The sequence below is a fragment of the Pelodiscus sinensis genome, chromosome 1, assembly GCF_052426305.1.
Source record: "Pelodiscus sinensis isolate ZL-2025 chromosome 1, ASM5242630v1, whole genome shotgun sequence".
NCBI classification, from domain to species: Eukaryota; Metazoa; Chordata; order Testudines; family Trionychidae; genus Pelodiscus; species Pelodiscus sinensis.
In genome coordinates this window covers 142,275,223-142,289,192 of record NC_143052.1, presented here as the reverse complement: position 1 = coordinate 142,289,192, position 13,970 = coordinate 142,275,223, and the positions used below count along the sequence as shown (strand labels likewise).

General features: G+C 51.5%; 1 protein-coding gene across 7 annotated transcripts in view; it reads left to right on the top strand.

Moving 5' to 3' along the window:
- LOC102455908 (rap1 GTPase-activating protein 1) overlaps window positions 1-13,970 on the top strand; it is a 78,164-nt gene that overhangs the window by 1,980 nt on the left and 62,214 nt on the right. For all 7 annotated transcript variants that reach the window (XM_075903319.1, XM_075903341.1, XM_075903337.1 and 4 more), the window contains exon 2: window positions 13,413-13,503. The gene's annotated coding sequence lies outside the window, so the exon portion shown is untranslated. The remainder of the gene's footprint in view (window positions 1-13,412; window positions 13,504-13,970) is intronic.

Genomic DNA, 13,970 nt, shown 5'->3' with positions numbered 1-13,970 from the left:
GCCGGAGAAAAGCGCCAGTCTAGACGGGATCTTGCGGAAAATAAGCCCTTTTCCGGAAGATCCCTTATTCCTGGCCTTGAAAGTAGGAATAAGGGATCTTCCGGAAAAGGGCTTATTTTCCGCAAGATCCCGTCTAGACTGGCGCTTTTCTCCGGCAAAGCCCTGAGCCGGAAAAAAGCGGCAGCCATGTTCATGCAAATGCCGCGGGGGATATTTAAATCCCCTGCGGCATTTGCAATTCCGACTGGTCTCATTAGCATCCCTTTTCTGGAACGGGGTGCCAATGTAGATACAGCCTACATGTGGTTCTAATAATTTTCTTCACAGGCCAGCCACCCTTGCAGCCTAGACCCAGTTCCTTTGCCCAGTTCCTTTGCCCAGTTCAGTCTTAGCTGGTTCTAGCAGTCCTCTTGGATGGGGTAGTAAGGGAGAACTGACAACCTCAATTACCTCATTCCCCACTCTCAAATAGGATTTGCACCCTTATTTGATGGTTTTACCCACTCCAAGTTTCTCATGGAAAAATACAGAATTCAAGATGGGTTCCAGCATCATGTGACATGGTCACATGTCTCTGCAAGGCCCCTGTCCCTATACTTCACAGGTTGACTCACGCCTTTGAAGTGTCAGCAGTGGGAATGTCCCAAAGCAGCAAATATGAAATTACAGATACGCAATATTCCTAACTTCATCTACAAAGATGATGTATGTATACAAATGTGACAATCGTATTCAGTAGATAGTAACCTTTCCGACAATATAGTACACAAGTCATCTAGCATAAAGCATCTCTCTGTTCTGACACATTCATATTATAAGTATATTTTCATCAAGTATATGACATGCCCCATGTGAGGGCTGTGCCCCACTCTGGCACTCAAAGTGCAGAAGGAGGTGGCCTACAAAGACTTTCAATATACCATGCCACTACAGGCACTGGTCACAAAAACTTCCCCAAGAATCACAGTACACAGATTTTGGGGGGTTGCTGCCACCATCAAATAATTTTTATCCCTAAAACTGGGGCTAACACTTGAAACCACCTCCAGGATACCCCAAGCTCTTCTGCCACAAGAGAGCTTGTAAAAAGAAAAGAAAAAAACAAACTGCAATCTCTAGTAGCTGACCCCTTCGCCCCCAGTCTAAGACATGCAGATACACACAGACAGACAGACCTCCTTGTACCTTCCAGGACAGAAGAATTAAATCATCACCTTAAAGTGATTTTTTATTACAAAACAAAAGACATACTTGATAAAGCATACTTGGTTGCTAGATGCTACAGAGCAAATAAGGAAAACAAATTAAAAATACAGAGAAAATCTCTGGAAACAATGCATAGATGGTAAATGGGGAGAGGGGGCATAAATCCACACAGAGCGGTTCAAACCAAACCACAAAATAAAGAAAATACCCTGCTCATGACTAGATTCACTTTTGCCTTGACTTACTTCCAATCTTTCTTTGGTTCAGTCCATTTCTATGCCTGAATTCCCTGGAGGCATGATAGTCCTGCCTGGGTTTAAATCATTCTGTATCTCTCAACTCCTGATTTAACTCTCCCACACAAAGAAAACAGACAGGAAATGTTATACAATTCAGATTTCAGCACTGCAAGCCCATTGGTTCTTCTGGCTACCTGAGTTTAACCCCTTAGTTAGCACTCCTCCTGTCCATTACACCCGAACCCAATCTCTACCCAGATGGAGAATCTGTACTGATGTGAAAGCAGAGAAATGTGGATAGGCCTGAGGGTTTCTGTCCCCCCGCAGATGTGAAATGCCCTGTGCAATAGCTTGCACACTGCAACAATGAGACATTGCATGAGAGGGCTGGAGCTAGAAAGGTTGGTAAAGTCTTTCCCTCTCTGGGTGGGGATTAGGAGTCAGTGTGGCTCCTGGGACCCCCTCTTCCTATAGGGTATGACATGCTCGTTGGGGGTTACATCCTATTTATAGAACCATAGAGCTGGAAGAGACCTCAGGAGGTCATCAAGTCTGGCCCCCTGCCCAAAGCAGGACCAACCCCAACTAAATCAACCCAGCCAGGGCTTTGTCAAGCTGAGACTTAAAAACCTCTAGGGATGGAAATTCCATCACTTACCTAGGAACCCATCCCAGTGCTTCACCACCCTCCTAGGGAAATAGTTTTTCCTAATATCCAACCTAGACCTCCCCCACTGTAACTTGAGCCCATTGCTCCTTGTTCTGCCATCTGTCACTACTGAGAACAGCCTCTCGCCATCCTCTTTGGAACCTCCCTTCAGAAAGTTGAAGGCTGCTATCAAATTCCCCCTCACTCTTCGCTTCTGCAGACCAAACAAGCCCATATCCCTCAGCTTCTCCTCAAAGGTCATGTGCTCCAGCCCCCTAATCATTTTTGTTGCCCTCCCCTGGACCCTCTCCAATGCATCCACATCCTTTCTGTAATGGAGGCACTGAATTGGTTGTATTACTCCAGATGTGGTCTCACCATTGCTGAATAAAGGGGAATAATCACTTCTCTTACCTCTACTTCAGAGTAAGGGAGGAAAATTAGGAACTCTTCTTCCCCTGTCAGATTCTGCTGCTATTTCATTCACAGGCAGAAAATTCTGGGACCCCCTGAAACTCTTCAACCAGTCATCTGATCCCCCTGTTGCTCTTGCCTGAGATTCCCCTGCCTTGGGGCCCTCATCTCCCCAGCCTGGTAGGAGAGAATGTGCAGGGAGAGCTGAGCTCCCCGAGCCATGGAGAAGGAACAGTACCCTCACCTCGTGTTAACATCTGCTCTCTCCCTGCCTCCTGTTTCTCATCTCTCTCTTTCAGGCTCTCTCTGCCACTCTCTCACTCTGCTGCTCACAGGGTGTCCTGCAGTGTCTCTTCAGGAGCTTCCTGCCCTCATGCAGTTAATGCCTGGCCCTAGCTGTGAGCAGCTCTTTCCTTTCTCTCATTTGAAGTGTATCTTGGAAAACAGAAGCAGGCGGGGGTTCAGGCTTGGGAGGGAACAGAGGAGGGAGCCTTTGCCCTCCAGAGACTGAGAGGTGAGTCTGTGCCCTGCTGCACGCCGAGAGAGGAGGAGAGGAAGCTGGCAAGCAGGAGAGCCTGGAACCCACCTCTGACAGAGAGAAGAGTAGAGAATGTTTTCTCGGAAGCGCAGTTTCACCCTCGGAGCCTATGGAGGGTATGTATGTGTACCGGCCCCTCGTTCCCCCTCACCAATCTTGCACAATGCAGCCTTTTCCTGCTGGAACCCTGGTCAAGCTGTGGGAGTGGGTTAAAACGAGAGGGAAACCTCCAGGAAAATTCACATGTGTGTCCCTGCTCCATCACATCAGCCTCATCTCCAGCCTTCTGCTATTGGGATAACATTCTTTCCTTTCTCCAGCAGGGAGAGAGCATTTCCAGGCCTGCATGGAGTGTGGAGATGGGGTGGGAGAGTGGTTGGTTGTCTCTTTAAAGGCTGAGACTTCGGTTTTTTTCCCTTCCCATTCCGCCCCTTAGAAGGAGATGCATTTCTCCAGTTCTGATGTTGCTGTAGATGGTGATGGTTGTTTGAGGACAGGTGCATTTTCTTTAGGACTTCTCCTTCTGGAACAGAGTAGTGTAACCAAACCTCTGGTGGTGCGCCTGCAGATTATGAACTGTATCAGGGGACCAAATAATAGGATTTGGAGTAAAAATGTAGTTGTCCAGGTGACCCAACAGGCCTTCTCTGTCTCTTCCTGAGACTGGGGGTGGGGGGTCACAAAGGGATTTAGAGGAAATTCTAGACACAGAGTGAGGACTGACAGAGCCACCAGCTAGAGTGTTAGCTTTATCTTGGCAGCAGCTCATTCTCACAGTCTCCACTTCTGCCTTGCTCTCTTTCCCTTGGCGTTCAGGAATCAATCTGCGATGCAGCCATGGGGAACGCAAAGCTCCAGCTATTGCATGTCCTGGTGTTGTGAGCAGGACATGGTCAGAAGTATAAAGAGCATGATTAGCAGCACTGAGCACTAGGGAGACCCAGGACTGGAATATCAGGGGCTACCATAGAGCAAGAAAAATTATTCTCATCAAATATTTTATTTGATCGCTTCAAATCTGTTTTCTGGTTGTGAGTTACCTGCAGGTAACATTGCAGAGATTCTAATTCTTATGAATTGGGTGATCTAAATGTTTCAGGGAATGGTTCCTACGAACATGCTTCAACTCAAGGGTCACTTGCCAACTACTCGTCATGGCTATTACATTGAATTAAATTATCTGTAATTTGCTATTCATGGACATGTGAATAGTCCCCAAAGTCACATGATATTGTTTCTGCTCTGGGGTGAACTCCTAGGATCATGAACAGCTTTCAAGATAACCTTCTTGCATTTTTCAACATGAGCCCTTACTTGTGAAAATAGTTTGAGGATTTGGACACTTCCAGAGAGCAACAACCACTCCTACAAATACCCGTAGAAGGGAAATGAAAGGGCTTGTGACAACTGTTGAAGTGAACATGCAGGTTTTATTTTCAGGATGGAGAAGCACTGGCAGACTATATGTGGAGATGGATCACTGAGAGGGCAGCAAAGGGGCTTCTGCAGGATTTAAGGGCTGAATGTGGAAATTGCAGGACTGGAATAGCAGTGCATGCTAGGTCAGAGTTACCTAGCTATCTTTCTATTTAAAAAGTAAGCAGTGGCTAGTGAGAATAATTTGAGGGGCGAGTTCCTGTTTGTTTTTCCGTTCAAAGGTAGTTCAACTGGATGGTTACGATACTTTTCTTCATAAATAAATATCTCTTTAAAAAGTGACAGGAGTTTAACCAGTTCACAGTCACTTTTTAATCTCCTTCTCTTGCCCCCTGCTACTTTTCTTTCTCAGCCCAGTTTCCTCTGTAACTTTGATTGGCCGGTGAAATTTTGTCTTTCCTTGATAGAAGAATGTGCAGCTTATTCCCCTACAAACTCCTTCCTTGTGGGCCTGCAGTACTGTTAAGTTTAAAATTCATGAGTCTGTCTCCCAACAATAATGAAATTTGCTTTAAAAGTTTAAATCCCTATTTTTGTTGTTTTCTGATATTTTTGAATCCCCACTGCCAGCCTGTAATGTGTGTGTTACAGCTTACACTATGGCTGTGTCTACACTGGGCCACTTATTCCGGAAAAGCAGCCGCTTTTCCGGAATAAGCTGTGAGCTGTCTACACTGGCCGCTTGAATTTCCGGGAAAGCAATGATGCTGTACTGTACAAAATCAGCCGCTTTTCCGGAAACGCTACGCTGCTCCCGATCGGGCAAAAGTCCTTTTTCCAGAAAAGCTTTTCTGGAAAAGGGCCAGTGTAGACAGCTTTTCGGGAAAAGCAGAAGAAACGGAAAAAAGCGGTTTGGACACCACGAGACCCCGTAGGAGCCCTGGACTTCCTGGTAACCCGAGCTGTTAAAGAGCTCGGAGGCAGCTGGGCGCACGTGGCAGGAGCGTGCCGCAGACCCTGCTGCCTGAGCTCTGCCACGTGCCGCTGTGCTGCCCAGGATTCACTCGCAGCCCAGCATGGCAGCTCTGGGTGGTGAGCCACCTGCACCCCCAGCTCAGGAGGCCCCCAGGGGCCGCAAACGCCGGGTCCCATCCTGGACCCCCAGGGAGTTGGAGTCCCTCCTGGACCTCTGGCAGGAGGAGGAGGGTCTCCATGACCTGCATTCATATCGACGCAATGTTGACATTTACACCCGGATGGCCGACAACCTTGCGCAGCAGGGACACCCCAGCTGCAATTGTGAGCAGGTCTGCTCCAAGTTGAAGGAGCTGCGGCTGGGGTACGTGCGGGCCAGTGAGGGGAGGGGGGCAGGACCAGATGCCTGCCCCTACTACGACAGGATGAACGCGTTTCTGGGCCAGCCAGCCCCACAAGGTCCGCCAGTCCCAGTGGACACCTGCCAGCACCCCCCCATCATCCGACCCACCGAGCCCGAGGAGGGAGAGGACAGCGGTGGCGCGGCGGCTAGAGAGGAGGCCAGCATTGCCACCCAGCAGGCCCCCTCCAGCAGCTCTGCCGAGGCCGAGGCCGGGGAGGAACCCACTGGTGAGTGTTTGCAGTTTGCACCCCCAAAGGGCGGTGGGGGGGAGAGCCAGGCGCCCGGAGGGGAGAGGGGAAAAGCATGTCACTCAGGTCATGTGAGCTGCACGCTGCGTAGCATGAGGCAGCAAGCAGCACGTGCAACCACGTGCAGCCTGGTGACCGAGCGGCACGTGGCCGCGGCAGGCAGCTGCAGGGCACGCCTGAGACCGTGCTGCTCACACACATTTGGCGGGACCAGGGGGAAGGGTGGATGCCGGCTGGAACCATCCAGGGCCCCAGGGACTCAGCCCAGAACCCGCACCTCTGCCAAGGGTGCAGCACGGAGAATGGCACACTGTCCCATGCCTGGCTGTGAGGCACAGCCAACTGCTCCTGGGGAAAACCGCAGCGTCACAGTCCCTCGCTTGCTCCCGGTGCCTTGGCTGGTTCCCCGAGGGAAATCCCCACTGTGGCCACACATGTCCCTGGGCTACACATGTCCTGAGTGGGCCTTGCGGGAGGGATAGTGGGAGGGAGAAGGGCCCCTGAGTTTTGCTGCAAGGATGGGACACCCCTCCCACCCAGTCACTCCTCTGGTTCCGTTCATGAGATATCCCACGCGAGGGGATCTGAGAGCCCAGACCGCCTCTGCCAGATGTGCTCCCAGGCACTGTGTGGGGATGCATCTCGCTCCCTGTCAAACACCACTGATTAGGCCAAAGCTTTTCACAGTCTCCACCGGCAGGGAGTTCCACAGGTGAACGCAGCACAAGCACCCTCCCGCCCTCCACGGGGCCAGGATTCAGACCGGTGCTTACAATACTGGAGGGAGGACCCTACTCCAGGGGCGGTCCTCCTTGCCAACATACAACACGGGGGCAGGAGGGGAACCGAGTGGGCCCAAGCCACACAACTGTGGGGTCACCTGGGCTCGGGTGGAGGGCATGAGGTGTGGGGACAGTGGACGGCCTGCCTGACTGACCCATCCTTTCTTCTGTTCCCTGCAGCGGGACCCAGCACCCAGACCTTCCACTGCTGCAGCAGCGGTACCCCCATCTGGCCAACCCCGGAGGCGCAGGCTGCATCAGAGGGACCAGCTTCTGCGCTGCCACGTGAACGCCATGGAGGGCATCCAGGGCTCCATTGCCGAGTGGGTGCAGGAGGACCTGCAGTGGCGGCAGGAGGGCTGGGCTGCCTTCCTCGAAGAGTGCCAAGGGATGCGCAGCTCGCTTGACATGCTGACAGCACATTTCGTGCACGCCATACACTATGGCATGGCCGGACCCCATGCCCCCCCACATCCCTCCCGTAGCACAGCCCACGCCCCCTGCTATCCCTGCTCCTATCCCAGCTCCTGCCCCTGTTCCTGCCCCTGCTCCTATCCCAGCTCCTGCCCCTGCCCCTGCCCCTGCCGCTGCCCCTGCTCCTCGCCACCTCCCCGTGCAGGCTGCCCCGATGCGGTCTGCCCAGCGTGTGCAGCTCCCCCCCGGAGGAGCGCTCGCAGGGGCCACACGTCGCAATAACTGCCCCCCCTCCCTGTCCCAGGTGAAGGTCTTCCCCCCCCCCCCGCCTTGTAAATAAAAAGTTGTCTATTTTTCAATTCATTCTTGTGTTGGTTCTTGTGTTACTCTAGTAACTGTAAAAAATGATTTGAGATGCCAATTAGCCACTTAAATTTAACAGGGTTACAAACTGTGGACAACAACTTCTTTACTCTATCACCGGGGGGGGGGCCTTTGTAAGTGGTCATTGGTTTGTGGTGCATAAAGAAATACTGAGACTTTTCAGTAAAATGTAAACCACAAACTATATTTACATAGCTAACAAGCAAGAACGGTGAAAAGATGCACACTACAGATTATTAAACATAGTCTAGGTGCAGGGAGGACAATTGGGTAGTGTTGCTGGCCACCTCAATCCTTTGGTCCTTCCGGGCCTCGGGAGAGGAAAAGCCAGGAGATCCCTCGTCAGAAGATGAGTGGAATCAGGTACGCTGACTTGAGCCTTCCGCACGAACCCCGAATCCTCTTGGCTGTTCTTCAGGACAGGCGATGGTGGCCTAAACCCTAGCCTAAACTAAAAAGAAAAACCCTACCTAAGCCCGACGCACCCGACGAACAGTCACGATGACGGCCGATGTGCTTTGACCCGACGCTTTACAATTGGGAGGGAGGTAAGGGGTGGGGGTGCGGAAGGGTAGGGGATAGGAGGGAGTAGACTGGGGAGACCCAGGCGACCCTACTACAGGGCTTGGGCAAATATGTCCACCAGGGCCTCTCTGATGCGCACCGCATCCTGGTGCGCCTGGTGGATGGCAGCTGTGTCGGGCAGTTCCAACGTCTGTGCCTCGGCTGCCATCCATGCAGGGAGGAAGGCCTCCCCACTGCGCTCCGCAATGTTGTGAAGCACGCAGCACGCGGCCAGTGCCTCCGTTGCATTCTGCTCACCCATCTTGAGACGGGTGAGCAGACAACGGAAGCGGGCCTTTAAACGTCCAAAGGCCAGCTCCACTGGGTTTTGGACCCGGTTGAGGTGGTCGTTGAACCGGACCCGGTTCTGGTCCGGCTGCCCCATGTACGGCCGCATTAGCCAGGGCATCGGGGGTAGGCCGCGTCCCCGACGACGCAGATGGGCATAGGCACATCCCTGACAGTCAAGTCCTGCCAGGGGAAGTAGGTGCCCGCCTCCAACCTGCGAAACAGTCCAGAGTTCCGGAGGATGTGGGTGTCGTGTGCCCGGCCGGACCAGCCCCCATAAATGTCCACGAAGTGGCCCCAGTGGTCCACGAGGGCCTGCAGAACAATGGAGCAGTACCCCTTGCGGTTCATGAAATGGCCCGCTCGATGCTCCGGGGCCCGGATGGTGATGTGGGTGGCGTCCAGGGCTCCCCCGCAGTTGGGGAACCCGAGGGCAGCGAAGCCGGCCATGGTCTCATCGACGTCGCACAGGCAGATGATTCGCGGGAGCAGGACGTCGTTGATGGTGTGGACAACCTGCAGAAGGGAGCAGAGAAACACAAGGGAACACATCACTTATGGCAGGGGTGAGTGTGCGCTCCCTTGCCCCCCCCTTGATTCCCTCTGTCCTCACACACACACACACACACACACACACACACACACACACCAGGGCCCCCCTCGCCCCACGGCCACCCCCACCACCAGCGGGCCTGTGCAAGGGAGGGACGGGCCAAACCCCTGGGCGACCCAGCCTGGAGTCTTGCTGTCCCTGGGCCTGGAGTGCAGCACCCTCCCCCCATCCTACTCCCCCTGGGACCTCCATGACGATCACTCCGACAGTTGATTTTCCCACCCCGAACTGCTGTGCCACCGAGCGGTAGCTGTCCGGTGTGGCCAGATTCCACAGCGCCATGGCGACCTTCTTCTTCATGGGGATGGGTGCCTGCAGCCGGGTGGTGGCTCTCTGCAGCGCGGGGGTGAGCCATTTGCACAGCTGCAGGAAGGTCCGCTTTCTCATCCGGAAATTCCGGATCCATTGCTGGTCATCCCATAGTCCGAGGACCACCCGGTCCCACCAGTCGGTGCTGCTCTCCAAACTCCAGACGGGCCGGTCTACGGTCGGGTGCTGATGCGACATGGTTGCCAGGGCCTCCCTGGTGAGGGAGTCCAAGGCGATCTCTGCCTCCTGGTACATGAACACCAGGGCACCGGCCTCCAGCACGAGCAGCAGGCACTTGTACAGCCCCAACAGGGGCCTGAGCAGGCACATGGCCACCCACGGCTCCATAGCAGACAGAGCAGGGCAGAAAAAACAAAACGCAGGGAAAAGCAGTTGGGGGCCAAAGGGTGGTGTCCCCAAAACTCTGAGGGCAACCACCGAACCTGCGAAGGGTGCCAGTCCCTGGCATAGGCCCCAAGGCACAGGAGCAGGAGACCAATGGCTGTCCGGCGAGACCCCTTTAAGCACGTGTCTGAACGGCGCTCTGGCCCCGCTCCCAGAAAGGTCTGGTGGCCTTTGCCCTCTTCAAAATGGCTCCGGGCTTCTGCTTTTCCGGAAAAGCGCACCACCAATGTAGACGCGCTTTTCCAGAAAAGCGCATCGTTATAACGGTAACTCCGGGGCCAATGTAGACGCTCCTTTTCCGGAAAAACTTAAAACGGAAAACTGTTCCGTTTTAAGCATTTCCGGAAAAAGGTGCCAGTGTAGACACAGCCTATATGTATAGTGAGGTAAGTGATTTTACTGAGGCAGCTCTCACTAGAGGGTCCAGCCAAGACTGGGGACCTGTTGGTCTAGGCATTGTCCATTTGCACAGTAAAAGATCGTCCCTGGCCCAGAGGCTGGACAGTTATGCATGGTGGTGAGTTTGTGATGTGGAAGCCAGAACTGGGACTCAGCCAGACTCCTGTCATAGCAGGGCCACTGATGTTCCATTAGAATGATTAGATGGGAACAACTTTTAATCCTTGTTGAGCAAGGAAGGATTCAGACTCGGGATCTGCAGATTTAAGGGTCTATTGCACATTAAAAAGGACTGAGGCATTCAGTCCTGCAAAAGCACTAAACTTGTACCTTTAAAAATGAGGCTTCTTTCCGGAGAGTTGAGTTTATTAAATGAAATTCTGATCTCCTTTGGCTCCTACAAAGGCAGAGTCATCTGCTCTCTGGACACACAGCATAAATCTCCCATGCTGTGCCGCCAATCTCAGATGCACTCTGTTTGTCTGGCTCTTTTCTTAAAGGAGCAGCTCCCATTAACCAACTACAAAAATAAAAATTCAAAAAGAAAATAAATATTCACACAACATACAAAATTAAGTAGTTTGCAAAATTAAGGTTTGAATATAGACATGCCAATTATTACCCCAGGCTCCTCAGACTAACTTATATATTGTTTTACTCCCATATGGGTCATAAACAGGTATATTATCAACTTTCAGTTGCACAGCACAGATCTCCTCTACTTCAGCTATAGGAGCATCTAATGGGGGAAGCATGCCATTATCCACTATGTGGATCATTTCACATAGTGGGCAGAAACCAAAGGCACTGATAGGGTTGCCAACTTTCCTGACCAGATACCATTGCTGCAAATGGTATCCGGTCCATCTGGCTGGGAGAATTGGCAACCCAGTTAGGCACAAGTGGTTACACAGGTACACTTGTGAGACAGTAGTGGAATGCAGATCCTCAGGATTCTTGACCTGCAGAGCTGATTGTGGCCTGATAGTTACAAGGCAGTGAAGAGAAATGTTACAACAAATAACACCGCTGTTTGGTCATCCGTGGGGTATGATCCTGGGATCACTGATATTAAAGCATGAGCCTTTTATGGATCTCTTAGCTTGGAAATAGCAGGGGAATCCGAAACCTCTGTGTGGTTTATCTGCTAGAAGGGGACACAGAGCCACACTGTGTTAGCATGAGTTATAGAAGTACTTACTTTTCATATCCTGTCTGCAAGGTTGTATGACAAAAGTGGACAAGACCTACCTCTTATTCCCTGCTGTGCCTGTTAAATGCCCCCATGCAGCCTCGGTTACCTGTGAAATCACAGTTCTCTCCCACACCAGCTTTGACCTTTATTAAATATTGTGAGTGGCACAGAAAAGCTAACAGCTGCTATTAAGAGTGCTAGGGCTAAACCTTATGGCTGCTGTCAGCTGAGCTTGCAGTATAATGCAGATTCTTCTAGACTGCTAGACATAGGGTTGCTGTTTGACTTTTTTTCCCCCAGATTGCATGACCGCTGCAGCCTTTCATGTCTTCGTGAGATGGCCTATAGCAGAGGTAGGGTTGCCAGATGGTTTAACGAAAAATACTGAACCCCCTCTCCCCCCCCAAAAAAAATACTGGGAAAAAAATTCTGTTGAGGAAAAAAAAAGGGGGGGAGACCAAAGTTGTTGAGCAAAAGAAAAGGACAGCCGTTATTAGACAAATAAACAAACAAAAATCAGCATGGTCCCTTTAAGAGGAGGCTTTTTTGCCGGTGGCCATCTTGTTTTTCTGTTTTAGCTACAAAACAATCCCCTGCGGAACCAGGAAAGCAGGGGGGTCCAGCAGGAGGGTCTGGATGGCCCAGCGGAGAGTCTGGGGGGAGGGGCTGTGTGAGGTCCGGGGGCTGGGCCCGGTTGCTGTGTGTGTCGTAGGGTTACCAGGTGTCCGGTATTTTCGCTTCCTGGCAGGGGGAAAAAGAAAAACAGAAAATACCGGACATTTTAGGTGTTCGGTATTTTCTGATTTTTTTTTAACCGGACAGGAGGCGAAAATACCAGACACCTGGCAACCCTAAGCAGAGGCCAAAGTCAAGATACATTTGCAACAGTTGGCAACTGTTTCAGGCAACAGGCCCTCTTCTGCTCTGCTCAACCCCTGCCTTTACAATGATAGTTCTACCCCCTGCTTTTCTTCTTTGCATGCCCTGGCTCTGGTAGCAAGGCTGCAACAAGTGGGTCTATCCTTAGGTCCTGGGTTCAGTGATTCCAGGGACTTTTTAGCCTTTCCGATACTGAGAACTCTTGAGGTGGCTGATTCTTGGGAACCTGATAGTTTTTAATAGTTCAGAGGCTGATCCCAGCGTGGGTATCTCCCCCTCCTGAAAACCCTCCTCTGCTTCCCTGCGTTTTGTTCTGCCTGGGACTTGCCTGTCTTGTCATTGCAACCCAGCCATTAGATTAGGACCCTGGAGCAGGGAGGTGGTTTGGCTGAGAATGTATATGCAGGGGATTGAGAATGTAGGGTTGACAGGTGTCCAGTATTGACCTGGACAGTCTAGTATTTTTGCCTCCTGTCTGGTAAAAAAAAATCAGAAAATACCGGACACCTAAAATATCTGGTATTTTTTGTTTATTTTCCCCTGCCAGGAGGCGAAAATACCAGACACTTGGCAACCCTACGACACACTCAGCAACTGGGCCCAGCCCTTGGACCCTCCCTGGAGTCCATCTCCCTGGACTCTCCGCTGGGTCGCCCGGACCCCCCGGCTTACCTGGTTCCTTGGGGGCTTGTCTTGTGGCTGGAACAGAAAAACAAGATGGCCATCAGCAAAAAAGCCTCTTCTTAAAGGGGCCATGCTGATTTTTTTTTTTTAATTTTTTTTTTTTTTGCTTAATAACTGCTGTCGGGGTCCCTTTTTAAAGATTTGCTCAACACCTTTGGTCTCCCCCTTTTTTTTCTCAGCAGAATTTTTTCCTTAAGTGTTTTGTTCAGTATTTTTGGTTAAACCATTTGGCAGCCCTACATTGGGAAGTGATTTGTGGGGAAGTTGTTGCAAGTGGGCAGGGACAAGGAACCAGTGGCAAGCAGTGGGGGAGAGGCACGTCTGAGAGGGTTGCAGGGATATGTGAACCAGGAGTTTTCTCTTGCTGGGTGGGGAAGGAAGTAGGCCAGGGCAGTTTTGGGGAGGGACTGAGTGCTACACAGGTTAATGACAATTATCTCCCTTCAGGAGAGCTGATGAGGTGGAACACTGCATCAGTGACATCCTAGATTCTCCCGCCCAGGACTCCCAGACTGCACTTACCCCTGCTGTTCACAAGGTAAGGAGCTGCCTGCCCAGAGATGGGAATATGCCTAAAGCATCTGAGAACAGGAAGGCAGGCAATAGGCACCATAATGGTGTGTGTGTGTGTGGTGAGCACAGGTATGTATTTCTCAGTGAGTGCCCTAAAAACAGGTCCATCTAGTTTAATGTCCCATCTGCTGACACAACAAAGTAGGCCATTGTCTTGGTCTTTCAGATGTAACTAGTCCATGTGGCCCAGAATCCTGGCTCATTCAGTACCAGATCAGGCTGCTCTTCTGCCTTTATCAGTGCAAGGTGAAAACAATGCACCTGGCCAGTAGTTCGGTAATATGCCATCCATGTAGGAAGAGGGTTTCCTTCCTCACATCCGCCGATGAATAATTGCTGCCATGCATCATGAGAACCCTTGTGATTTTTGTCATACTGGTGTTACTGGCAGATAACATTCTTTCTCATCAAAATGTAAGGTCTCTTTCTGTG